This window comes from Lasioglossum baleicum, chromosome 17 (genome assembly GCF_051020765.1).
Source record: "Lasioglossum baleicum chromosome 17, iyLasBale1, whole genome shotgun sequence".
In the NCBI taxonomy this organism is placed as follows: Eukaryota; Metazoa; Arthropoda; class Insecta; order Hymenoptera; family Halictidae; genus Lasioglossum; species Lasioglossum baleicum.
In genome coordinates this window covers 10703561-10728950 of record NC_134945.1, presented here as the reverse complement: position 1 = coordinate 10728950, position 25390 = coordinate 10703561, and the positions used below count along the sequence as shown (strand labels likewise).

Genomic DNA, 25390 nt, shown 5'->3' with positions numbered 1-25390 from the left:
TTTCATTATCATTTCGATATACCAGGTGTTTCTGAAAATATGCTTAAAAAATGCACAATTTCCATTTTTCCTTTAACTCACTGTATCTCGGTGAGGAATGACCGTAATACCATGATCCGAACGTCAGATTGAAGCAGAGATTCTGCCGATTCGATGGAGTACCCCATGAACTCGCTGCGACAGTTTTTTACATATGGCAGCTGTGTTTGAAGTTAGTGCTTCGCAGAAATTAGCGGGCCACGTACAGCGGCTGCTTGGCACAGTGTAAAAGGACCAAACTCGATTCAAAATCAAAGAACTGTTCGATAGAAATGAGGTAGAGCGATGAAATTTTTTTAAAATTAAAGCTGAAACTTTGCAGAATATGGGGAAAATAGGGAGATTATGGTACGAACGTTTTTTAATATTGAGAAAATTCGTTAAACATGTAGAATTTCAAGAAAATGTGGTTTCTCCAGTACCACGCGCGGAAAAATTTTTTTTTAACATGCTATATATCACTTCCCGTAGATTTTTTCACGCTGATTTCAAATCTGGTCTCAAAATTTGAGGTCGTAGACAAATTTGTCGTAGAGAAATTGCTTTTTTGCACAAGATTCTACGATAATTTTTTCGCTTTCTGGAGTCAGTTAAAGTTAAAAAGCCATTTACTTCAATGTTGAATAACTCGAATAAAAAAAATCGCAAAATATTCAACAACCACACAATTTACACAGGAAAGATGGCCGTTCCAAATGATAATAGCGCGATTTATTAAAAAAATTTGTTGCTCCACGTGTGATGTTCCAAAGTTGCACCAAATTTTTGTTAACCGTTAATGTTATCTTCATTTCGCTATAACTTTGTAAAAAACCAACATAGCAACAATTTGAAATAGAGCATCTGAAACTAGAGGCTTTCAAACCATTGTTTAACGATATTTTTATTAAAGTCTTTATTAAGTATTTTATTAAAATGAGACCAATTTTTCGGGTTCGGACAAGTGATCCCTTAACTTTTTTGAGGAGTGTATTTCAAGTATGTAATTAATTGCTCAATATTAATCATTCCCTGGAAGATACACGGACACAATTTAAAGACAAACGAAATTGTGTCTAGAGCCTAGCTCCGAACTTTTCTTCCGCTGTTTTGTCGAAGCAATAATTTCGAGAGTCGGCGGAACAATCGCGCGCGTTTCGTCCCAAGAACAGTTTCGCGAAAGTTAACTAGGAACTGACGAGGCATAGTTTGCAAGTCGCCGATGCGACGCAGTGCAAACTGGCTCGAGCGCCGAGCGCGTAACTTAACGCACCAAGCTGAGACGCAACACCAGTAGCAGCAGCCCTCGAGGGTTTTCACCGCGTTTCCCTCGGCTCGGCTGGCATCCATAATTACACCCTCGCCCCGGTGTAACTGCGTCCCCCACGTTTGAAATCATCGCGGAGCCATTGTCACTGCACCGGCGGCGCGGCGCCACGAAAATGACGGCTGGAAAGCAAACCACGCGCGATCACGCCAAGGCCACTAGCATAACTTCGCGAAATACGGACGCCATTTTCGAAATTCTGGCTCGCTCTTCGCTACGCTCTTCAACGAACGTTTACGCAAATTTTTAGATTCTTTCAATCTCGAACTTTAGGGCGACGCGTATTTACTAAATGGGATTACGTTTTCTTTTTTTTTTAAATTGTTATATTTTCGAGAAAATTGATTATGAAGGTGCAAGGTAAATTTTTGGCTCGTTGTTTGGTCGACTAAACATTTCAACAAATTTTTTATTTTCTTGGCATTTAAATGGGATTACGTTTTTGAGAAGACTGATCAATGTTAGTGTGCTGAATACAATTATAATTATGAATTTATACATCTCGATAATTATTCTTCAGAAAATATTAAACCTTATTTATTTCAACAATGAATATTCTTGAGGATTTTTGCAGCATTGAAAGAATAAATGTTCGAGAAAGTATTAATATGTCTGAATGATCTGATCCATTGAATGAAAGGGATTTATTACAGTTGTCAACTAAACTGCTCACAGAGATGGAACAAGATGGCAAAATCGAATTGGCTTCCGGGGAAACGATTCCGGGAAATTCGAGGGAAAGTTACGATCGAAGAAGGTGCGTATGCCTATACTTCGAGTGCAATGTACTTAATGGACGAATAGCGAAACACTGTTTCATGGGTTTACCGTAAAAGCATTTTCGAAAGCCCCATTACGAGAACCCCAGCCTGAATTCGCCCAAAAGCGCCATTAATGGACCATAGTATATCTTCGTTTCATCTAGGGTAAGGTCGCCGGAGGTCTATTATTTGCAATCTATTTATTTACTTCTTCCTCAACAATCTCATACTGGAATTACTTTTGCCGAAATCTCTGCTGTACCCTCACTGACAGATTCGCTTTTAATTATTATGTTTTTGGTATTCGTGTAATATACTAGGGTCAAATACACTGTTCATTTTTGTTTGTGCTTCAATAATTTTTTTAATATGATAATTAATATACTTTTTTCACGTACAACATTCACAACTGTTACTACACTATAATTTATTATATTTTATATTATTATAGATCATCATATATTTTTATATTGTTTTTGTTTATTATCTTCTATCTTTTTTCCTTTTTCCACTTTCATGTACTTGGCGTAATTGTTTTACTTTTTTGAAGTTTTGATTGGGATTATGTAATCACTTTGCCGAATCCGAATTTGTTTATAAGATACAAGTCTTTAAACATTCCAGTTTTAACTTGACTTCATAAAAGTAGGTTTCTGCTAATAAATCTTTAAAAACCCAATGTTTTCTAGTCGATGCCTCTGATTGTGGTTAAAATTAAACAAAAACGCGAATGTCTGTTCTACAATATCTTTTATTATTTCATTAAAAGGGTCAGTCACGTAACAGCGAACGTTCATATCAATTTTCAAGCTCATATCCAACATGTTCACCAGAATTAGATATTACACGACGTAGTCCAGGGTGAGTTAGGGGTAGTTTAAGTCACATCGCATCGACGATTTCGCATTAGTTCGGTAACTGCGGACCTTTGAGACGGCACACTTTGATCTAATATTTCACGGGTTATCTAGTCATTTGCCGGCGATATCTCGCGACGAGTTAAACTTTGCGATTTATTTCGACGCGAGGATTTCTCACGTTGTGCCGAACCACCCTCGATGCTTCGAGCAGGAGGGCCATTCGACAGGGGCCGCGGGTTCGTCGAATTGTTATTGCGATCGTCCAAGTTTTCAGAATCGCGATGGCCGCCGGGTAGCCGCGATGCTTTCTCGATCGGCGATGGCACTTTTGGAAGGAACTGCGGTCGGCGTTTTTGCACGGTAAAACGCTCATACCGCGAACGTATGGCACGATTATGCGAACAATTCCTCCGGAGAGACTATAGTCCTCTTCAAAAATTCCACCGAGACCCTCTCGTATAATCGATTTTACGAGCACGCGAGTCAAGCAAATCTTGTCCGACCGTTCCCTTCTCGAACTCCGGCCAGTAACTTGGTCAATTTTATTGCGAATTCTATTAGGACAACTGGCTTAATGCCTCCCCGGAATTGCAGAGAAGCCGCGGTTGTTATGCAATATTCAGAATTGGTTAAAAGAAGTAGCAGTTGCATCGATCACGCGGAGATTTCATTTTATCGTAACTGGTAGTGCGTTTTGTGGTAATTAAAATTGTGGAAAATGTGCTTCCGATTGTCTTAGGTCTCGTACAGACTAGAACATTTCGATGAATTGCGCCGCGAACCGCGCATTTCGACGAACATTTCGACGAACGGTGCCACGAACGAATATAAGTATTGTAAAAATTAATTTTTGATGTGGACGCAAAAATTTGTTTCAATTTTTTTGTTGCACTGTAACTCAATGATATCAAAGATTGTAGAACTGGAGTTCGTAGTCGCACTTGCGCATTATAACAATGACACTTCATTTATTTAATATTTTTTGTATACATATACAAGAAGAAACAAAAGTTTCAATAGAAATATAAAATCGCCTGGCGGGCCGCACAATTTAACGTGGCGGGCCGCGTGTTGGCCAGACCTGTCTTACAGTATATTGTCGCGAACTGTATTAGTAATAATTGATAAAATCAACAACAATATGCAGGATATTTTTGCATTTTCGACCAGAGACGCGTCCTCCAAAAGTATCCTAGAAAATGATGGTCTAGAATATAGACAGTAGAGGCTTCAGGTTTTTTAAAACGAGCCTAAATTTATTATTTATTTTTTGAGAATCAGAAGTTCAGTGTTGAAATACTTCTTAACCCTTAACCAAGGTAAGGTGTCTAATAACACATAAATAGTAAGGTGGAGTCTCTTAGACCCCGACAAATGAATTTCATAAACAACCTCGTTTCTAATTTGGGATAAAGAATAACACAGGATGAAAAGTAAACAAACAAATTTAATTTTATTCATATAAAAATTCTTTTCAAAAGTCTAAAGCTGGGTTCTCTGAGATCCCACATTACCTTACGAAGGTTAAAAAGATATTCAGAAAATCCTTTGCGACCTCACGTTAGTGATCGATGCACAGTCATCGATGATCATCGGGCTAGCCAGTGTTCCCGCAGCATTGACTCTAACATGGGTGCACTGTAGACTGACCCCAGACCGTTCTCCCGGCGAGTTTTTCCGCGCTTTTAAGTTTCCTACTTTCCCCCCGTCCATTCTGCCTTTACTTTCACCGCTGTCTATTTACCTGTCTACCGGTGTTTTGCTACCGGAGCTGCCGTTTCATTCGACTGCACTCGGACTGCGTCGTTTGACACGACGATCGCGGACCATTTAAAAGTTACCAGGGGAAACAGAGAGAGAGAAGAGCCTGTGTCCCTTCCTGGCCCTCCCCCGCAGCGGGGTCAGACTTGATAAAAAGGCCTGTGGGCTTAATGGACGCCGACCCGTCTCAAATACAGACTGCTCCTAATGCCGTGTCTTTGTTTGCGCACTATTTTCGCTCCCCTGTTACGCGTTCTGATCGCATTAATGGCGTTTTAGACGGTGAAACGGATTTGAAGTCGCCGGAGGCGTCTGGCGGATGCACTTTGGTCGATTGTTTCGGTTGGTGGACAGTCCGAGTGGTTGGCGAATGATGTTGAATGCTGGTGAATGATATTGCGTGTGTGTTCACGTTGCGTCCCTTGTTCGGGCATGGTTGTTTATCAAAATATTGTGAATTGTGAAAAATTGTGAAAGTTGAAAAGTTGAGAGGAATTGGTGATGTTGGAGGTGATGTAGCTCCGAACAGAGATATTGGAGGATAGAGTACCTTGGCTCATTTTAAAGGCAAAGATTCCACTTTTAGTTCTAGTAAGTCCTTGTTCGATTTTGAGTCAGGATAAAGCATAGTTATTTACGAAAGCTGGACACACACAGTTGTAATGCGTTTGTGAAAATTTAACAGTGACGATGATATAGAATCAGTTATGCTTAAGGGGATGTAAGTAGCTCTGAAGAGAAAAACTGCAGGACAGAGTATCTAGGCCACGGGTGGCCCCTACCTTCTACTTACTATGCGTCAATTTTTTTCGCATACGAGTTCGGATGCGCCCCATACAACTCGAGCGCTCTTTCTACCTTACGCTGAGGGGAGGGAGAGGGTCACGCAACTAAATTCATTAATTTACGCCAGTTCAAAAGACTCGGTTACTGGAGCACCAATCTGCAATAGTGAGAAATGATCTCTTGGACGAGAGGGCGATCGCTGTCGTCAAACCCGCAATTCACATCCTGCAATTGTGAACTGTCGAAAACTTGCGACGAACTGATGAGCAAGAAGGCTGTATGAATAGAACTGAGAGCATGGTATGGAACAATGGCACACTCAGGTATGGAAAACATGAATGATGAAAACTTCAAAAGAATAAGTAGGCGCAAAGATGCAATGCGCCATTTATAATATAATCATCCAATACGCCACGTTTGGCGAATGCAGGTTGGCCACCCCTGATCTAGGCTGATTGTAAAGGGCAAAGATTGCACTTTTAGTTGTAGTAAGTTCTTGTTCGATTTTGAGTCAAGACAAAGCATAGCTATTTACGAAAGTTGGACAGTTGTTATGCCTTTTGTGAAAATTTAACAGTTACGGTGAAGTAGAATTGGTGACGTTTCAAGCGACGTAGCTCTGAAGAGAAAAGTTGGAGGATAGAGTGTCTAGGCTCGTTTTAAAGGCCAAGGATCCTACTTTTAGTTCTTATGTGTTTCTTCAGGTTCTGTATTCGGATAAAGCGTAATTATTTATTTGAAACGTTAAGAATTCCTTTCCCAACAATTTAAGGAAAAATCATCAGTGTTTAAACTGTTATAGCTTTGTAAATAAAAATCGAAGAACAGTTTACCCGAGCTTGTTTTATAGGGCACAGGCTAGTTTTGCAGTATAAAAAGCGAGAAAATCGGAAGATCTTCTGCTTCTCAAGCAGTTTACATTTAAACGTCTCTACAGAGTTTAAATACATTGAATAGTTCAACTTACTGTAGCATCGGTGAAAAAAATTTGGGAACAGTTTACGCAGACTCGTTTTAAAGGTTGAAGTGTCTACTTTCAGCGCGCTGTTTTTACTGAAGTAGCTATTGCAATAATAATCGAGCTAGCAAACAATCATTCATAATTACATGATTTTCCCTACAAAATTATAATACATTGAACGCCAACATACTCTCGCCGAACATTCAGATATCCTTTGATTATACTCTTCGATAATATAATGGACAATATTGAGCGAACGTATTTATTCTGGCAGTGTGTGAAATACAGTTTAAATTATTGATACTGTTTACTTGCAGTTAATATTGAGCACAACACTTGCAGATTTTGTTGATTAAGTTGCGATATGGATTGGATGGGAAATGATAATTTTCAGATTACTTTCATTAATGATGGCTGCCAGATCAATTTCAAATCTGGCGTTAATGAACTCACCTTAATTGACAATCACTAGACACGCTACTTTCCCAATGCGAATACATATATTTATAAAATAGGTTTAATAAAAGATTTCAAATAATTTATCAATCAATTTTACACGAGCAATTCTTAAATATTGTCTCTTTGTACAAATAATTTCTGGAAGTGGTCGTTAAATAATATGAAGTAACGTAAATCATTAATTCTTTAAAATAAACTACTTTTGGACATTTCGAGTAATCTTCAAGTGAATTTATAATTGTAAATAATTAACTTAGTAAGATAATTTCATACACACACAAGAAACAATTTCGATACGACTTTACGCAGTGCATTTTTAAACGATTTTTTATAAATATTTTTGTGCAGATACTTCTGAAATAATGCGAAACAACTTAGTTTCGCAACGACGAAACAATTTTTAAAGAAGTTCCAACAAATAAATAATGAATACACACCGGTAAGTAATTAATTTTACGCGCGTTCCATAATAAATTCTAAAATATTTCCTAGTGACCAGACTCCGCCATATTCCGGCGAGCGGGCAATATCGACAATTCCCGACACCTCAGATTAATTCGAAACAGCTCGAAAATCGCAATGCAATTATTTGTCAGCTGATCAGGTGGGGTCGGTGCTTTTTAGTATCGCGCGCGCGCGGGCTGCATTCGCGCGTTAAATATTTCTTTATCGTTCCGTAAACACCATGTACGGTGTGGGGAGGGAGGTGAACGAGCGAATATATACATATAAAGGGGTGCATCAACATTGGTGCATCGCTGCATCGGTGCATCTACTTCCGAGCGCATTTCGGTGCGCCATCCGATCGCCATTCTCCAGTCCCGGGCCATTAAATTCCATTGACGGTGTCGCGCTTGAATTTTCATAGAACTCGGCCCGTCATGCGAATTAACTGTATTACCGGGGTCAATCACACATCCATTTTGATAGTCGGCGAATTAACGAATCCGGCTGACGTATTATGATATATCGTAGGAAGCTAGATGCCCGTCGATATCATGCTCGGACGATGGCTGCAGCTTCCGCGAGATAATCGATACGATTAAATAATTTTCGACGATCATACTCCCCCGGAATAGTATTAACCATGCCCCCGATAATAGTCGGCATACATATATCCACTGTTATACATACCTACCTGTTTATATTTGTCCATGCTATTTCGTAATTCGTAATCTAACTCTCTCTCTCTCTCTCTCTTGGCGCTTGTGTAATGCGCTAATGGCTTTGCGATCAGCTGATTATTTCAAGATCAATCAAACACCTTTGCCTACTAATGTCGAGTGTTTCACAAGGTCCTCCGAGCCATTAAGAAGTGTCACTATAAAAAAATGCTGTTTTTTCTACAATTAACATTTTCGTACAATTTACAATTGTTTTACTATTTTATTGGCCATGTTACGTACGGAGGCTTTGCCTACGTGACTTTTGCTCCCTTCTTGAAACCACGTGTTCATGCAGGAGGTCCAGCTCGCACATGCCCAAATAAACAGTTTTTCCCCTTATGGGAAAGTGGGAAATACATCTGGGAAACATAGACAATCTTCCAGATTTCCGTTTACCCCCACTACCATTTTCTGAACAATTTCACTCCTATATAAAGGGCTCGAGCTTGGACACCACGGTCTTAGTTGAAGACTGAACATGAACCTGTACGCGTGTAGCAAGATTGGGTTTATTCCCTCTTGATCGTAATAACTTGAAAGAAGTTTCGAAACGCGGTTCCAAAGGCAAGTCAACTCACTTACCCCCGCATTTCTCAGTGCGTCAAAACCGAGAGTTCGGGAATTAGCTTCCGCGAATATAGGGTTTTTCAATAAGGACATAACAACTTTAAGCTTAAATAAAATACAGAAAAATTGAAATATCGCGCTGAAAATTAGAGCAAGCATAAAAAGAAATTCAAAAGCTATATGTGTTATACGTGATTGATTATATCAATTATTAGCGATGGCTGAACCACCGGACGTGACAACATTATTAAATATGTTGGTATCTAATCAATGATTACATATTTAAGTATTGTTTCAGGTATTGTATCAATTTCGTATCCACAAAACGAAAAAAATCATATACAATGGAATTATTCTAGGTCAGAAGAAATGTTTAATTTTCGAATTAAAATAGCTCCGACTGCAATGAGTGAAATTTTCTAGACGTTCTACATAGCAGAACAAATTTCTTTAGTTCAATCCCCATGAACACTGAAGTATCCTTGTCACCATGACACCGTATAAGCAATTTATTTTCTGTTAATTGCAATCGATCAATTATCAGCGCCTCATGTAACGTTCTACGATTCTCAAATGTTGATATTCGGTAAACATCAAAAAACTGTAACAAAGAGACCTGGCTGGGAGGTCGGGGGTGGAGGTATGAGGTGGGGGTGGCTAATGAAATTTTCAAGCGTTTGATCCAACAAGGAGGATCGTTGCTCCGCGTAGGAACGATCAACGGTATTAATTTCGACGAATGCCTTCGATCTTGCGAGCGCGGCACGCGATCCGATGCTTTATTGGTTAACTTTATTCATTGAAACGTTAGCAGCGAGGCGCAATCGATGCCACAGCCGCGGTTGCATTGTTTGCGGATCTCAATTTCCGTATCGGTTCGATTCCCTATTTATACTGACGGCCGACGCGTAAACCGCGCCGTTTTTAAAACGAAATTCTCCGCGCTTCTGTGCACGCCAGCAGAAAAATTAGATTCACAACCCTCCCTGCCGAGCGCTCCAGGCTTCTATCCGCGAGCACCGTTTCGTTCGGCATCCTAGATTTCGGCAAGTGCACGTGATGCAGAGTTTCCGATTTGAATGTACGACATTTTTAGTAAGTACGCGTTTGGAGTAGGGCTAGCGGGGAGGTTGAAATGATGAATTTCGGGTTTTCGGGTCTGGAATGGGTGAAAATTTATTTTTAAAAGTACACATTTTTATACGTGCTCTTCGAAAGACTCTCTGACGAATGTTTTGCTTTATGTCTAGTCGTTCAGTTATAAACAGACTGCGGATTTTATGCATTTATGACAAAAATGAGTAGGTGCACAATTTTAAACGGAGGAAAGATTAAAACCCTCTGAGAGTATTAATATGCATATTATTTTCACTACATTAAAATGATTAGTAAAAACTATAAATTTATGTTTAGCTCCTACTTCGCTGAAGAAGCAATTTTTTAAAGCGAGTCATAAGTACGACATATTCGAGAATAGAAGGTTGTAAAAGAAATTACAGTATTTTGTTGAAGCATGAATTTTTTCTCTGCTTCAATCTGACGTTCGGATCATGGTATTACGATCATTTCTCGCCGAGATACAGTGAGTTAAAGGAAAACTGGAAATTGTGCATTTTTTAAGCATATTTTCAGAAACACCTGCTATATCGAAATGTTAATGAAATTGAAAACACAAAAGGAGTGCCTCGAAGAGAAAGAAACGCTCTTCCTATTGCTTTTTTCCACAAGATTCTACGATACTTTTTTTGCTTTCTGGAGCCAGATAAAGTTAAAAAGCCCATAGTTACTTCAATGTTGAATAACTCGAATAAAAAAAATCGCACAATATTCAACAACCACACAATTTACACGGGAAAGATAGCCCTTCCAAATGATATTAACGCGATTTATCACAAAAATTTGTTGTTCCCCGTGTGACGTTCCAAAGTTGCACAAAATTTTTGTTAGCCGTCAATGTTGTCTTCATCTCGCTATAACTTTGTAAAAAACCAACATAGCAACAATTTGAAACAGAGCATCTGAAACTAGCGGTTTCAGGCTTTCAAACCATTGTTTAACGATATCGATACGGCAATTTTTGACGGTGTTATGATCGCGTAAAGTGGGAACAATCTTTCGGGTTCGTACAAGTGATCCCTTAATTCTTTTGATCCCTTAATTTTTATTAAGGGCCCCAATAAAAAAGTTTAAAAAATGCCTTTTTTATTTTTGCACACTTGTAATCTTTTAAATTATAACATTTGGAAAATCTTTTTCGCATATCACATTTCGTGAACCAATGCTATATCTAATTGATTAAAAAAAGTTAGGTCGTTTGGCACGGTTATAAAAAAGTTATTCTATTTTAAAGGGCGTACGAATACCTTTTACATTCACTGTATACAGTCAGCGGCAATATTAAGTGGACACTCTTAACAATCGCACAACTTTTTAAAAATTGGTCGAAAGTACTTGAATTTTTTAAAGATGTTAGACCGGCTAGTTCGCTAGAGAATAAGTAAACAAAAATTTATTAAGATTGCAATTGGTTGGAACCATACAAAATTTAAAAAATGATTATTTGTCAACTTTTTTATCTGAGCCTGTAACGATAATTTAAAAAATCCGTTTTATAGATTTCGGTAACTTATATGGTCAACATTGCAATGAGCTACATACATTTTCAGCCTTGCCAGGCTTTTCGCGCCCTTACGTGATCATCTTTAAACGTTTGTAGCTCAGCATTGTAGCAAATCTATAAAACGCATTTTTTAAATTATCGTTACAGACCCAGATAAAAAAGTTGACAAAACATCAATAAATTTTTGTTTACTTATTCTCTAGCGAACTAGCCGGTCTAACATCTTAAAAAAATTCAAGTCCTTTGGACCAATTTCTAAAAAGTTATGCGATTTTTAAGGGTGTCCACTTAATATTGCCGCTGACTGTATATGTAAAATGATAAAAGTCACGTAGGAAGGAATTATTCTAGGTAGTTAAAATAGCTCCGAGTGAAAAGGGTTAAATTTCGCGTTATTTTTAATTGACGAAAGTTAGAGTTGTCAGACTTCGACACGTGATTGGTAATTTAAACTAACACTTTTCAATGTGTAAGACCCTATATTTCCCAGTAGGCACTGTGTCTTTTGTCCCCGACTGTAGATCCGACATGGGCAGTCAAAGTGTTAAGAACGCGGTCTGCGGACTTCCATAAAATCCCATTTAAGCCGGGGCTTTCACCCCTTATAAAAATAAATAACCGTCGAGGTCAATAAAGAAAGTGTCAGCCCCTGCGAAGGAGGTGGGAAAAACGTTTTCAAGTTTTTCTTGGCGCGATAGTTATTACCTCCTAACATTAAAAATCCGTTACAGGAGCACGAGGGGAGAGAGAAGTTTCGTGCGCGTAAGAGAAAGAGGGCGAGGGAGGGAGAGAGCGAGAGAGACAGAGAGATGGGGAAGGTTCATTCCTAATCGGCGCACGTTGCGAAGCACTTCCGCGTGGAACTTTGCCGAAGTAAAGTCCACGTGCTCCGGAAACTGCTCCATACGGGCGCACGGGGCAAGAAAAAGGGGGTTGAGTGAATGGCGCAGCCGCCGAGGAGAATGTTTGAAGCTCATTCAGACCAGAAGTGAAATCCTTCGCGTTGAAGATGTCGAGCACGTACCTCGGTTCCTGATCATTGCCCGGAGCTGACTATACCGAAGATATATGAGCACGGTCACGCAGGATGTCACGCGGCTGGCACCGCCAAAAAGTTTTCGCGCGAATTTCTCCGTACGCTGTATCCGCGAGGATACCGTATGTTCATTCATCATGCACGACGCTGCCGCGGAATCAAGGAACAATTTCTCCGAGGAGCACCGTCGCAATTTTTCAACGCGGTAAGCGGCCATTGTAACCGCCGCGCGCCGCGCCGAATGGAACTGTATCGTTGCGAGGAAGCGTATTTCGAACACCGGTTTATTTACGCTGAAACAGATTTTTGTAAGCATACGAACAAATTAATCCAGTGAGGTAGGATCCTCTTTACCACTACAATGAAATTAGAACTTTTACATACAGCCAGCAATTAATGGCTCCCACGTGTCGTCTGAATTACGAGAAAAAATAGAAGTTACTTTTTACAACATTTTTATTAGGGCTTGTAACGAAAATTGATTAAATTTGTTGTTATATACGTGCTGAAAATTTCATCGAGATTGATTGATTGGTTTGGAGCAGGCCTGGCCAACACGAGGCCCGCGGCCCGCCACGTTAAATTGTGCGACCAACAGGACGGTTTTATATTTCTATTGAAATTTTTGTTTCTCGTTGTATATATACAAAAAATATTAAATAAATAACTGTATAAATATAATTGCATAACAAGAAAGTTTTATTCATTTTGTATTTGTATTACATTTTTTAAAAGTATGTTTACCTAAAGTAACGTTACGCGTCATCAAAGTGGCCCGTGAAACCATTTGGGTTGGCCAGCACTGGTTTAGAGATTGAAAATGGTGAAAATCGTCGGATGATCGTCACCATTTTTAATCGTTTACAACTCGTGATCCACACAATTAATCCAAAATACCGTGAATATTTTCTACGCGCACCTAAACACGATAAATATTATAATAACAATAATAGATTTTTTAAATAAATATTAATCAGCACCATATCATCGTATAAAAGTCTAATATTGATCCGTGAGATTAACTGCTTGAGAAATATTCGACTAACATGCTGACAACGGATAGGAATAGCCAATTTTCGAAAAATTCGATTAAAACGAAAGAATTTATCGCGTGCGGTGTAGTATGCAATAAAAATCCCGTAGAAAACAGCCGGGGAATTGGAAGTGTTACATTTTTCAATATAAAGTGCAGATATTCTGGCAATGGAATGCCAACAATTTTACTAGAATTTACCACACGCTATCCACGATGATATCAATCCACGCGGATCACATCAAATTCTGTAAAATGAAATGTAAAAACTATTTGATTCGAACGTTTCATGTTTTTTTGTTTTATGGATTATACGTGAACTCGAAGTGGAAGTGGCTTCTTTTAATGTGTTTATGTAAAATATACATTTTTATTACCGCAGAACATATTGTTAACATTATAGTACAGTTGTAAATGGAATGGTTTTTGAAAGAGTTTTGAAATTTTACAAAATATTTCAAATGATATTTAAAGTAATATTTACGGTTCTACAGAATGATATTACTGACAGATCAATATTATCTAAAAAAATTTATATATTCAAATATTTAATAACAGTATAGATGTTCTTTTTTATCATTTTCAGTTCCCGAGATGTTTAATTTTCACATAACACTCACATATTCGAATTTGAAAATTGGTTGTACTTCAACAGTAAGAGCTACAAAAATATTTCTTTGACATTTAAAACGATGCTCTAGATTCTCCCGCGTACAGCGATATATTTCCGAGTGAAACTATTCAAACAAGTTTCGAGACACATTCGAATGCAATATTATATTTACCATTTTTCAACGGGAGTGCACGATCGCCAAAATATTCAATATTCCTATAACAAAATTTCAGTATTTCACCAACTAACGCTACACTTCCATAAATCTCGGTGCTCCAATTCCATATCTTCAATCTCTCCTCCTCTATCACTGTTTCCAAAATATTTCACTTTTAAGCAAAAATTGAATTTTGAACTTTGAGAATTTTTCGCGCTTCGACGCACGGCGAAAACCATGAAACTAAATATTTTTACCAGAAACGAATATACATACAGTATAGGGGCGCCCAACTCGCTTCGAGTAACGTCTAAATATTTTGTACAAAAGAATTATTTCTACAGATGTTGCATAGTATCGAGGGAGAAACGATATGGTGCACATGACTTGTGTGTGTGTGTTTATGGGTGGAGGCGTTTACGACGTTTCAAGGTCAACTTCGACTTTTTTAACGGAATCGTATACTGTTTTGTGCACTAATCGATGCGGTTGATTATTCTGTATAGAAAAGTACTAACCCGTGCACGTTGAAAAATGATTATTTTAACAGATATAAATATTACACCCTGTGTTTATGGGTGAATCACCCAAGACAAGCCTCCTGAATAACTTCTACATTTTTTGAGATAGGAAGAAATGCTTTAGACAAAAGTTGTTTAGTTTCTAGGGGCCCATTACGTGGTCTACATAACTTTTTTTTTCAAGTGGAGGTGCTTAAACCAGACACGGTGATCGAAAAGTTCTTGAATCGATTCGATACTTGGCGGTAAATCCAAATTGAAAACTTCCTTTCCTAACCCAGACACATTTGCTTATATACCATTTGTTGTTATGCTAAAAATTGACATTCAAAATATTTGACCCAAACGATTCTAAAACACTGAGTGTTTATTTGGTGGATGAGAACAATTCTTAGAAGTTATTATAGTTTCCTATATTATATAGTTTCCTACTTATTATAAGAAGTTTCTTTTCATATAGTAAGTTCTAAGAATTGTTCTCATCCACCAAATAAACACTCAGTGTTTTAGAATCGTTTGGGTCAAATATTTTGAATGTCAATTTTTAGCATAACAACAAATGGTATATAATTAAATGTGTCTGGGTCAGGAAAGGCAGTTTTCAATTTGTATTTACCGTCAAGTATCGAATCGATTCAAGAACTTTTCGATCACCGTGTCTGATTGGCTAGTTGTCAATATACGTCTTCCTTTGTTTCTGCACTGGTTTTGCAAAGGACACTTGTAAACCATTTACACACAGCAAGTACGGTGAAAAATTATGTTGTGGTTATTATTGATCTTGTGAAACACTCAGTACAATATTCAGTATTTTTCAGACACAAAATTCTCTTGAAGATGATCCATACTTGGATGGAAACGTCGAGAAAAATCTTTTAAATTGCAAAATTGCTTTGTTTTCGTTTTGGATCGAACCTGTGCGCCGATAACATAAACTAATTTCCACTGTAATTGTTGTAATGTCCTTAATACGTAAAGTATCCGTCAAGTCACGAGTAGAACGTCTCAGCTATTCGACTATGTGTAAGTACACGGACGTTTCATTATCTAAACATCTCGATAATCCGAACCGGCTTGGTCTCAACCTCAGCTAATGGTCGGTCGACTGTATTTAATTTTTCCCACTTGAATCCGAATTTCCATGAATCGGGTATCGGAGATGACGATGGATGGGTGTATGTGTCGGCGTAGGGGGGTGTGTTGTCGGTCGCAAGGGGATGTAGAGGAAGTCGGCGAGGAGGCGGCGGCTGGCGCGGAGGACGCTCGAGGGGGTAACAGGTCGGATGTCCGGCAGTCCGTCACCGGTTATCCCCCAGTATCTCCGGCGTGGTCCACCGCGTCACACCGACCGTTCCGCGGCCATATCGGCCAACTACATAACAAGTCCTGAATATGCATATATATCCGACGCTGCGGGGGTGTAGGCTCGCTTCCATCCCCCGCAGATCCGTGAGAGCTCTGTGTGCGCGGGTGCACGCAGTCGCTCATACGCTCGCGAATCTCTCCGCGTACCGACACGCGGAACAATCCTCCTGCGATCTATTCTCTTCCTCCTACATGCCAACCCCTATTCGACCCTTCAACCCCCACCCCCGAGCCTTCTATCACTTATAGGGTGATCTGGGCATTTTTATGTGACTCCGGATGCAGCAAATTTTCTATAATTTCAACCCGAAAAAATTTTATAGGCAGAAACGCCCCTAGGGGTTGCGGAACCCGGGCCAGGCCCAGAAGGTCACCCTCGTTTTGCACGAACAAATTTCTTTTGTCAGTTGTTTTTTTCTATTGCATTTTGCAGCCGAGTAGAAACTAATTAATTTTGTGCCGAACATTTTTATAGGAAAATCGTGGCGACAGTTGCGTGGAACACCCTGTTTAGTGCGTGTAATAAATATTGAAATATTTGTCAGATTGCATAGACGTCGTTCTTGCATAGCAGTTAAATAATTAATTTAAGAATTAGTAGCCTGTATGACGAATCTGATTGTTCATAGATTATGCAAATTTATGATTTATATAAAGCAATCAAAGTCATTAGTCCAGTCAATGAACGCTCGTAAGGGGGGTGTAGAGGGAAATGGAAGGAACACAATCTTTAACTTTGGGACTTTGTTTGGACTACTTACGAGGTAAACATACTAAAAGTCCCTACTCCTAGGAGGTGAGCGGGCTACAGGGGGCACGTAGAAGTCACCTTTTTCGGTTTTTCGCTTATATCTCTGAAACTATTTGTCCTAGCGATAATACCGTTCCATACAAAATTAAAGGTGACAAAATGTGCTATAAGATTGATTACATTCAGTTTTTCGCTACCTATCATAATTTCCGAGATATCCGCGCTCAAAGTTCACTAATTGTGCTGAAGAGTTAGCTAGTCAAAGAAGGCAAAAAACGTGAGGAAAAAATGTCTTTTTCACAATTAGTGAACTTTGAGCGCGGATATCTGAGAAACTGTGCGAGATAGAGAAAAACTGAATCGAATCAATCCTCTGGCACATTTTGTCAGGTTTAATTTTGTATGGAATGGTCTTATCGCTAGGACGCATAGTTTCCGAGATATACACGGAAAACCGAAAAAGGGGACCTTCTAAGTGCCACCCTGCACCCCGCTCACTTTCTAGGAGTGGTGGCTTTTAGTATGTTTACCTCCTCACTAGTGCAAACAAAGACCCAAAGTTAAAAATTGTGTTCCTTCCATTTCCCTCTACAACTGTTCATTGACTGGACGACATCAATTTTTTCATTAGATCACCCTTTCGACTCGAGCTTTTACTATGTGGATCTGCTGCCTTTTCCTTGTGGAAATCGATATTACCAGCTTGGGGCTGGCTGTATATCGAAACCGAAACTTGTGTGTTAATATTTCAAACTGGGACGCATGTATTCCAATAGTTTTTTTTGGATGCGACATATGTATACCTTGGTAAAGTTAAATAAGGTCGTAGCCTCCCCATATTTGTCGGTCTGCTATAATAGATCTCCTTATAATAGTAATTAACCCGTAGCACTCGCATGGCGACTCTGAGGCGCCACTAAAATTGCTGTACCTTCATTGAAAATATTGTTTACATTATTACATATGTAGGTATCTAATTAATAACTATACATTTAGGTATTGCGTGAGGTATCACACAGATTCGATCCAAAATCAAAGCAAAGCAATTTCGCAATTTAAAAGATTTTTCTGAACGTTTTGATCCAAGTATGGATCATCTTCAAGGGAATTTTGCGTCTGAAAAATACTGAATATTGTGCTATTAAAATCAGACAAAGGTAATACGACAGTCTTGGTCAATTACTAAACATTTAGGTATTGCATGAGGTATCACACCAATTTGATATCCATAATATTTTCAAAATCCTGGGGAATGGATATATTCTAGGACGTAAGAAATGTTTAATTTTCGAGTTAAAATATCTTCGAGTGCAGAGGGTTAATTTTTGCTATGAACTTGCGTAGAAACATTTGCTTTCTTATTCTACATGACATTTTTTGGAAAGAACGCTTCTTCGTTTTTATCACAAATGCATAAAATCCTCAGCGACTAGATGAATTAATTCAACAATTAATAGTTCAAGTAACAAACGAGTTCGCTTACTCGATGAATAATAAAAATTTCTATGTAATTTCTGTTTAATTTAATTAATGGTTACCATGAATATATATAATCAATGACAAATATCATGAATATAAAATGGACCAATTGAATTAATACTTGATTAAACCATTTAATGCGTACTTAAATATGTATTAGGAATTAATGTTATTGAAGGGACTCTTCGTGGTTGCTCCGCGGTTGCTCATTTCGTTTTTAATAATTAATCAATTAATATTTAGCTAACTGTACAGGTGGAGTCAGCTAAAGTTGCCACCTCAAATATCTTTGTTGTTTTTAAAGACACGTCAAATGTCTGAAGTATAAAGTTGAATGGTTCAGTGGGGCTCACATGACACAAAAATACCTTTATTTTTTATATGATCTTTTTTAGAGATATCAAGGTCACCTTCATTTTTTAAAATGGAAGCACGCTTTTTTAAACACCTACAATGATAGTCCCTTTCATTAGGAATTCAGTGACTATATAGCTAACAGACACAGAACATTATTATTTTGCATTAACCATTAAAAATTCGCAGTCTACTCGTTAATCACTCACTAATTTTCGAAGCCCCTTATTTGTACACTTCATACTTAGGCTTTAAAAACGACAAAGATATTTGAGGTGGCAACGTTAGATGACTCACCCTGTATATGTCAATAATTCATGTGGTGGTTACTGAAACAACTTTGCCATTGGTCAATGGTGCTATTTTATGTTTTATCGGACTGCCTCACGAAGGGGTAGTTACTGCCTATTTATCTTGAGAACTGTTCCTGCGAGTGATATGAGAACTAACCAGCTTTTATATAATTAGCTACTTTCCCTTCGAAGTTCATGTTGTGTTACTGAATCTCCAACTCTGTATAATCAAACGGTGGAAAACCACCCCTGCATAGTTACTATCTTTCCACGAATTAACTGCAACCCTTAGCCCTCCTTTTTGTCTACAATGCTTCACACAGTGATTCATTATCTCGAAAAGCTGGCCACAATTCCATTTTCGAAATATTCGGACGTAACATGAATCGTATAACACCCCTTTGCAAAATTGTATTCGATAAAACGAATCATGTGTATATCATTGTAATTATTCATATTTCCAATGTGGAAAATATTTTCAAGGATAAAACATCTCTTACAATAAAGCCAATATTAATATAAAAATGTTGTTTTTTCACAGTGCAAAAAAACGAACAAATTAGACGCCGATTTAGGGGCGGGTTTAACTACCCTGGAGCATTCAGAACAGTTTTATGGCAATGCTTATTGTCATCTCCACCGTTAGAAATATTACAAGGTGTTCTAATACACCACATATTACATATGCGAAGATTGGAGTTGTCAATCTTCGACGGGTGGCCAGTCAAATTGTTAAATGTAAAATAACAGCATTTTTTACAATTTAAAATAACACTTCTCAATGGGGGACTCTGTAGGTTTTTTTTAATTTGTTAAAATGTCATCGTACCAACTGCAGGACTTACAAGTAACACTACACAACTGATACTCATTGATTTGAATGAAATTTAACGTACTTATTAAACACCGAAAAATATTAAATACGTGGTTTTTTGTTTCGGCTAAATACGCTTTTTAGGGGTAGAAAGCATCCCTCAACCTTTTTAGATGGAAACGTTTGTGGCTAATTATTTCTTAAAGGATACAGTTTCTGAAAAAAGTGCTACATCCAAAGTTGTACAGTTCAGAGTAATGCACTTGATGGCGTCCTTGAAATCGACCTTGACGTCGATTTTCAAGGTCAATTAAATTTGGAAATAATAAGCCGGACTTTCCGGATTTAGCAGTATCTATAATCAGTAATTTTATGCGATGGGGCTCTAAATCTGTCTTCAGAATTGATTTGTTGCGTTATTTTCCCAAAAAAGAAAAAATCGGACGTTATGGGAAAATAGGCTCAAATTTATGGGAAAAATATGAATCCTTTAAGAAATAATTAGCCACAAACGTTTCCATCTCCAGAGGTTGAGGGGTGCTTGCTACCCTTAAAAAGCGTATGTAGTCGAAACAAAAAAACACATATTTAATATTTTTCGGTGTTTAATAAGTACGTTAAATTTCATTCAAATCAGCGAGTATCAGTTGGGTAATGTTACTTGTTAGGTATACAGTCTTGACGTTTTCAATACGTCGATATTCGTTCTCGAAGGGTTAATCGATCAAAGAATTATTATATCATTAAGAAATCTTTCGATTTCTGCGAACATGGGGTTGACCATGGTGTTTTATTTGGAAAGGGAGGGTGGAAAATTCGGGAACGGAACTGAGCGCATATATTACAGGCCACCCCATGTAATATGTAGATCTCACTCTCTGTATCCGTGTTCGTCCTGCCACCCCTTTCCCTTTTCGCTCGGCTTGGTCCTGGCCAGGGCCGTCTGTGTCCGTCCATCCCCCACCTCCCTGGCTACTTGACTTCCTGCCACCCCCATGCCACCCCCTTGCAACCCCCGTCGACACCTCACCCCTACCGTTTCCACTCGGTCATCGACGAAGCACCATTGACGCCAGTTCACTGCTTGCCAACACACCGATTTATGACCGTGTACCCAGCCTGCCCGCACCCTCTCATATATTTACCCGCGCGATTTTGACGTATCGGATGCATTAGCATGCACTCTAATTACTCCTATCCCAATCAACTGTGCCCGGCGGACTGTTCTTCTTTCCGCCTTGCAAGGAACGCTATTCATCACCAAATAAGAGATCAAAAGACCTCCATGGCAGAATTACATACAATTTTGTTCCGATATAAAGCTCGGGACCCACTTTCGCCCTGTTTCGCATCAGGATCAGGATCACTCCGCGACAAAAAGGTAGCACACTATCCAATTTGGTTAATTCTCGCAAATACAGTTGAATAACTACAGTTTTCGTATTATACAGGGTGTCCCACCCGATTTCGACATCTTGAATTTCTAGCCATTGTTACTCGTAACAAAAAATGTTTCAGCAGAGGCTTGAATGGTATCGAGTGGAGCATAGTTTGATGTTATTAGTTTTTTCGTGAGTGGACGCGTAAAGGTCATATGAAGGTCAACTTTGTGTTTTTAAATGGAATGAGGTGTGATTTAATACATCAATCGATGCAGCTGGACATTCGTTACAAAAAAGTACTAACCTATGTATGTCGAAAAGTTAATAGTTCCGGAGATATTTCAATTTAAATAACTCTAAAATACCATTACTGTCGTGTGTGTGTACTAAGACGTTAGTATTTACTTACTTGTGTAATTATTATGTTTTACTAAACATTTTAGTTATGTAGAAAAGTTATTTAAGATTACTATGGAATATAATATAAACTTTTCAAATTAATTTTAAAACTTTTAAAATTATTATATCTTAAAATTATCTCTCTTGGCCACACTTCCGTGAGCGGTAGATAACTCCGCGACAAAAAGATAGCACAGGTTGCGCAACAATGGCTATTGCGCAACATGATTGATCGTGAATGATAGTGATTGAGTAATTGCGCAACCTGTTGTGTAAAATCAGAATATCCTGATATTTTGTGCACAACAAACGGGTTGCGCAACATGATCGATCGTGAATGATAGTGATTGACTAATTGTGCAATCTGTTGTGTAAAATCAGAATATCCTGATATTTTGCGCACAACAAACGAACGGGTTGCGCAACGATGTGTACTATGAATGGCAACGTTGCACAAAGTCAGACTAGTCTCATCACTGCTGCTGTGTGTGTACCTGCCTGTCTGTATGTGTGTCTGATTTGGATTTGAGCACCATCATACTGCACAATAATTGTTGCACAACATGATTGATTGAGGATAGGCCCTTTAAGTCAAAAACGTAAACAGTAGTGTTGACTGTTGCGTCAAAATGATAGCACAAAGTCAAATTCGTGTGTTTCCGGTTAGCGTGAAGACGTAAAAGTGTTCAGGTCGACAACTGTTTAATATTGTGCGTGTCTAGAATTGAAATATTGTGAAATTTTCAATAATGGATCGCGGTAAAAAATGGACTGGTCCTGAAATGTCAACAATTGAAAATTTGCGTAAAGAAAATTGTTCCATTGCTAAAATTGCGAAACTGTTGAATCGTAGTCACCAAGTTATTTACAATTTTTTTAAAAATGTAGACGAATATGGAAAAAAGAGCGCAGGTCGTCCAACAGTGACAGCTGATCGTCAACGGCGTGCAATTTTAAGAACTGCATCAAATTCTGCTGCTACTGCAAGAGAAATGACAGCAGAAGCTGGAGTAAATACGAAGACACGTAATGCACAATGTATTATAAAAGAACGTAAATACAAAAAACGCCAAAAATTATTGCGTAAACCACCGCTAACTAAACAACATAAAGAAGCTCGTTTACAATTTTCTGAGAAGTATTTGGAAGGAAAACTGGCGAAAAGTTATCTTTAATGATGAGAAGAGATTTACGTTGGATGGACCTGATGGCTACCGTTGTTATTTCCATGATTTGCGTAAAGAACCAAAAATTTTATGTAGTCGACAATTCGGTGTTGGTGGAGTAATGGTGTGGGCGGAAATTGGATACTATGGAAACACAGAAATTAAGTTTATAAGTGGAGAAATAAATAGTGCAAAGTACTTTAGTTTAATCGACGAACAATTGAAGAGGCGTGCTGTAAAAACTGCCGGCACAAACTTTATTTATCAGCAAGATAATGCAAGTGTTCCTACCGCGAAAATAATAAAAGGATATTTTACACGGGAAAATACTCAAATTTTTGAGTAGCCAGCCAGGTCTCCACATTTAAATATAATAGAAAATTGCTGGGTCCATTTAGCCAAATCGGTATATGCCGGCGGAAGACAAATTCGAACCCTCGACGAATTAAAAACCTGTATTGAACGAAACTGGGTGTCGTTAATCAGAAACATGGTTAAAAAATTATAAATTAATCTATACCGAAACGTTTATTCCAAGTTATGCAAACAAAAGGCGGAGTTACAAAATATTAAGACATATTATTTTTTTATACATATACTTTATTTTGCAGTTATTTTAAGAAATGTGTGCTATCTTTTTGACGCACCGATTTTTTGTGTAATGTTACATATTTTCCAATAAACATATTGAAATAATGTTTTATTCTTATTACCCTAGTATCCTGGTCACAAACCATGTAATATAATACTTGAAAAGCAAAAGAACCATTTATCAGTATATTGTGCTATCTTTTTGTCGCGGAGTGTATGTTAAAATACCTGCTAGTTTTCGGGGTGCGGATAATTCCAGGACGTTCTAGAAACCGTTTTTGAAATCAGTGTTTTTTACAGAACGGGCAAAAGTCCTCCGATCAGTTCAAATAAGGGAGGCTTTATTAAAATATATCCCGGCGATATACAGAACATTTTGCAAACGGGATTTCAATGCCGACTTCACAAAGCGCGATATTAAATCAGCTATTGGTCGAATGTAAACGAAGGGGCGGGGGGTGTTTGGTGAGAAGTTCATACACCTGAAATGGAAGTTTGCACACCTGCAATAACCAGCTAACCCCGAGGACCGTTGCGAGCACACGCGGAATTGATTGAAAGCAAAGATAATTTTCGTAGCTGCACAAAGGGATTAAAAGGAGGCTTGTCTGCTGAGAAAACTCGATCGCTTCGCGAACTATGTGTGCTCTGCGATTAGGCGTTATGAGTTGGCGTTCAAGTGTAGCCTGTTTTGCATTCCGTCAAGTCAGTAGCACGATTTTGGGCGGAAATTGGTAACAGTGATCGAAGTAACTGTAGACTTGTTACAGTAAGATAGATTTTACGTATTTATGGCAAAAATGAGCAGGCGTAATTTAAAACATTAGAACAGTTTAAAAATACTGTTATATGATTTTCAACAAATTAACACATTGCATCACGAGAAAGTTCAACTTCAATTTTTCAATTTCAATTCGTTAATTTCAAATCTTCAATTTCATTTTCAACGTCAATTTTTCAATTTCAATTTCAACTCTTCAATTTACACTAGCAAGTAAACGCTAACGTCTGAGTACCAACTATAATGGTGTTTTAGAGTTACTTAAATTGAAATATCTCGTGAACTACTAACTTTTTGACATACATGGATTAGTACTTTTTTATAACGAATGTCCAGCTGCATCGATTGATGTATTACAAAATACCTCATTCCATTAAAAAAAATATCAATGACCTTGGAATCTTGAAAAACAAGAGACCTTGAAAATTTGTTTCCTTACACCGTTACATGTGGCCCTTCAAACAGTGTAACTTTGTCCTAAGAAGTTTGTTTGTACAACGAAAAGTAACGGAGATATTTAGGCGTTCTCTTTCATCGGACTCACCCTGTATATGTATTTGTTATACATACATACATACCAGGCCAGGAAAATAGCTAATGATGCAAGTGGGTTGAGAAAAAGATAAATTTCTATTTTGCAAAAAAAAAACGTTGTATAATCATAACATAAATTCATTCGGTTGCAAGTGTGTTCTGCTTTTAACGATCTAGCTATAAATCATTGCAAATGTGACTAAACAAAAGGCATTTTGAGTCACTAAACAATTTAAAATTCGAATTTGTCGATGAAAGCACAAGTATCAATTTTGAAAAATTGAGAAAGTTAGTTAATTTTAAAATGGTGATGTGACGAGTTTACAACTGACAACTTCAAAAAGTAGAAACATGTTCGGCGATCGTCAATTGTATTTATTATTGTAAACCATTGTTGTTCAGTCGTTCTTCGTCCGACTGTTGTTTTATTGTTGAAATGTCGTTCGATTCTCCGATTAATCGTAGGCTTTAAAAGTTGAGGGAAATAAATTCCTGGGAGGGTATCTGTTTTAAAGACAGAACAGCCCATAAGTTGTTAGAACGCGCAGTAAACGTTTCAACGGAACTTCACGGAACGAATCATTTGATTTCACGGAGAAACGCACACGTCGGTAGCAGGTACTAGGGTCTTTTTACGGGTCAGATCTTGCGTTAGATACGAATGATAACAGCGTAGCAGCACGGAGCATCGTCGGGACCGAGGGTAGTATACGCTTTGACGCCCGGCGTAAAATTGTTTCCTTGCATACTTTAAGCAGATGACTTTCACTGACACGCTGTCGCGCAGTAGTTCGATTACTCATGCTGGACAAAATAATGATTAGAACGCGGATTT

General features: G+C 38.2%; 2 protein-coding genes across 7 annotated transcripts in view; one reads left to right on the top strand and one right to left on the bottom strand.

Moving 5' to 3' along the window:
- Positions 1-25390, top strand: part of LOC143217646 (uncharacterized) — a 170892-nt gene that overhangs the window by 18293 nt on the left and 127209 nt on the right. The window contains exon 2 of one of the 5 annotated variants that reach the window (XM_076442153.1): positions 1999-2102. The exons of the other annotated variants lie outside the window; for them this stretch is intronic. The gene's annotated coding sequence lies outside the window, so the exon portion shown is untranslated. The remainder of the gene's footprint in view (positions 1-1998; positions 2103-25390) is intronic. 5 annotated transcript variants of the gene reach the window in all.
- Positions 1-25390, bottom strand: part of Dip-lambda (Dpr-interacting protein lambda) — a 233757-nt gene that overhangs the window by 173928 nt on the left and 34439 nt on the right. The gene's annotated exons all lie outside the window — the stretch shown is intronic.